Source organism: Bison bison, unplaced genomic scaffold (assembly GCF_000754665.1).
Source record: "Bison bison bison isolate TAMUID 2011002044 unplaced genomic scaffold, Bison_UMD1.0 scf7180017853216, whole genome shotgun sequence".
NCBI lineage: Eukaryota > Metazoa > Chordata > Mammalia > Artiodactyla > Bovidae > Bison > Bison bison.
In genome coordinates this window covers 8,648-11,664 of record NW_011483789.1, presented here as the reverse complement: position 1 = coordinate 11,664, position 3,017 = coordinate 8,648, and the positions used below count along the sequence as shown (strand labels likewise).

At 41.0% G+C, this 3,017-nt stretch overlaps 1 pseudogene; it reads left to right on the top strand.

The window, feature by feature from the left end:
- Nucleotides 1-1,544: 1,544 nt before the first annotated feature.
- LOC104998669 overlaps nucleotides 1,545-3,017 on the top strand; it is a 7,881-nt pseudogene continuing 6,408 nt past the window's right edge.

Below are 3,017 nucleotides of genomic sequence, written 5' to 3'. Positions count from 1 at the left end.
TATCTGCCATTAGATCCACTACCTAAAGCCAGTTGTATGTCCCTGGGCTGTCCCTGAAGTCTTCACTTTGCCATTTGACAACTTATCCTCCTAGCAATCTCCTCTCCAATGAGGACATCAATGCATTGTCAGGGTCCAGCCTCAGCAGAGTCCAGGGATACCCTCAGGATGAACGGCGTCGGCGAAAGATGACACAGGAAGACCAAACTTAGGTGAAGTGGGGTCTGCAGCTTTATTTTCAAAAGAAGCTTTTATACCCTAAGTTACAGATTTCCAAAAATGAAAGATGCAGAGTCATGCAGAGTCAGCTCAACATTCCATCAGTTTTGACCTTTATTGAAACCAGGATGTTTTCTACATACCTTTCCATTTACAAGGGTCTTATGTTATGTACATTATCTTCTGGCCCGGAGGCCTGTTGACATTTTATGACCCTTTTCTGGTAAAGATTGGTCAACCAGAAAACTTGTTTTCCCTTAAAGTGTTTTTTCTTTATTTTTTCAATCTGTGTCAGCCTCAGACAGTACTAAATAAAGTTACATTCTTATGGAGCAAAGGTGCAGTGGGTTACAACAACAAAAAAAGAACTTATTAACTCAAAGGTCTAATGTTGTTAATGCCAAGGCTACTACTTGTTTTTCCTACATGCCAACCATATTAACTAATGCACTCCCAGGCACACAATGGATAAGGGATATGGAAACTTGGCAGCAAGCATTGGCTCAACAATGAAACCCTTCACCAGTACTATTATAATAATTTTTCACCCCCCGAAGGGCTCTATGTCCATTAGGACTTTTAGAATGCTTAGGCTTCCCATGCCTTTTATGGTTGGGAAGTTGTGAACAATCGTGTGAGTTAGTTGCAAGAGTGTGGATAAACCTGCCAAGCAAGCTAAAATGCCAACAGAGGGGTTTGAATTAAAATATTCCTTTCATGCCCAAGAGACTTATTAACTAGAGCCCTAAGTTGATTTTCTTCAGAGAAAGGTGGTCAGGGATAGCCCCCTGTTAATGTCAGAAGAGTTGGTGAAAGGCATAATATAGTAAACAGTAGACAGACAGACTTTGGTTTCAGGGTAGATGCTCGAGCAGGTCGAGGGAGTCCCTAGAGTCCTGATCCGCCTTGCCTGTCAGGTCTCCTCCACATGACCTTGTCATGGGTGGGATCTCCTGTGCTGGCTCCCAGCAATGCATATCTCATGAAGTGGCTAGGAAGATGACATGAAACCATGAATGTCAAGCATGGTCCTTAGTATCCATTTTCATGATGTTCTTAGCAGTTTTTTCCTCCAAGTAGGCAAGGTTCTCCATCTTCTTAGATGTCCATACAGATCAGTTTGATTTTCCAATCAAGCTTCGAGGAAGAGATTGCAGTTGAATTCTATGTATTCTGAGAAGCTTCAAAGTCCACTCACCAAGGACACTAATCAACTCGAGATTTTGTTGAGACCTTTGTGTTTTTTTCAGACCTATTTTTGGCCTAAAGACCTAAACTTCGGCATGTCAGAGCATATATAATTAGGGACTCCCAGTCACCACTACATGCTAAGAAACTGAACTTTCCTGAGTACTTGGAGCCAGGAGAGAAGCATGAAGTGGCTTGTGCTCCTCGACCTGGTGGCCTTCTCAGATTGCAAAGTCATGTAAGTATGGAGACTGTAAGCCACATCATATTAATTTCTGCAATTTTTCTTTTCATCTGATTATTATATTCATCCATTTTAGAAGGGAATGGAATATTTCCTTGACAATCTTAAAGTTCAACCTTTACTTATTGAGAAGTACTTTTCTATAGGAACTGTGGGTCCCAGGGTCTTGGTGTAGATTTGCATAGCTGCACAACTCTTGGGGTCCAGTCATGTCATGACTTATTGAAATTGGAACTCCTTGCAATTGTTCAGTGTACAGTCAATGCAGATGTAGGTGTGGTCCTGTGGAACAGCACTTTTCTACATTTTATTTAGCATGTTCTCTTTGTTCCCTCTCTACTTCAGTGTGTGTAAGTCTATGTCTGCATCTCTGTATCACTGTCATTTATCTCTCCATCTCTTTGGAAGGCTCTGAGTGTATTTCTCTCTGTGTTGTTTTCTTTTAATTTTTCATTTGACTCATCTTTCCTTCTCAAGCCTCTACATTTCTATAACTTGTTCCCTATCTCCTGGATTCTTTTTTCAACTATTTCTTCTCTTTCAACTTGGAGAAACATTGGGAGAGCTACTTATACACTGTTTTATATCTGACAAGCAGTGTGACCACAGCCAATTCACAAGCCTCTTGCATTTCTAATTCCTCCCTTGTAAAAAAGGATAGGAATCCCCCTTCTGCCTCCTTTCCTGAGATTCTATGAGAAGGATACAGTGGAATGGCAACAGCAATGATAGTGGCTGTCATTGTTGAGACTTCCTATTTATCAGGCACCTTATATCCATCACTTCACTATCCCCAAGATATCCTATTTGGAGGGTTTGAATCATTACATTCCACTATTTTACCAAAGGGGAGACTGAGAACCCACATGGTCATATGGCTTACCCAGCATTACAGAACAGAATCTTTATTCAAACCTATGTCTTTGGGTTCAGCAATACGTGAACCATGAACTTTCAGATGTTCAAGCTGGTTTTAGAAAAGGCAGAGGAACCAGATTGCCAGCATCTGCTGGATTATGGAAAAAGCAAAAGAGTTCTAGAAAAACATCTATTTCTGCTTTATTGACTGCCAAATCCTTTGACTGTGTGGATCACAATAAACTGTGGAAAATTCTGAAAGAGATGGGAATACAAGACCACCTGAACTGCCTCTTGAGAAACCTATATGCAGGTCAGGAAGCAACAGTTAGAACTGGACAAGGAACAACAGACTGGTTCCAAATAGGAAAAGGAGTATGTCAAGGCTGTATATTGTCACCCTGATTATTTAACTTCTATGCAGAGTACATCATGAGAAACCCTGGGCTGGAAGAAGCACAGGCTGGAATCAAGATTGCCGGGAGAAATATCAATAACCTCAGATATG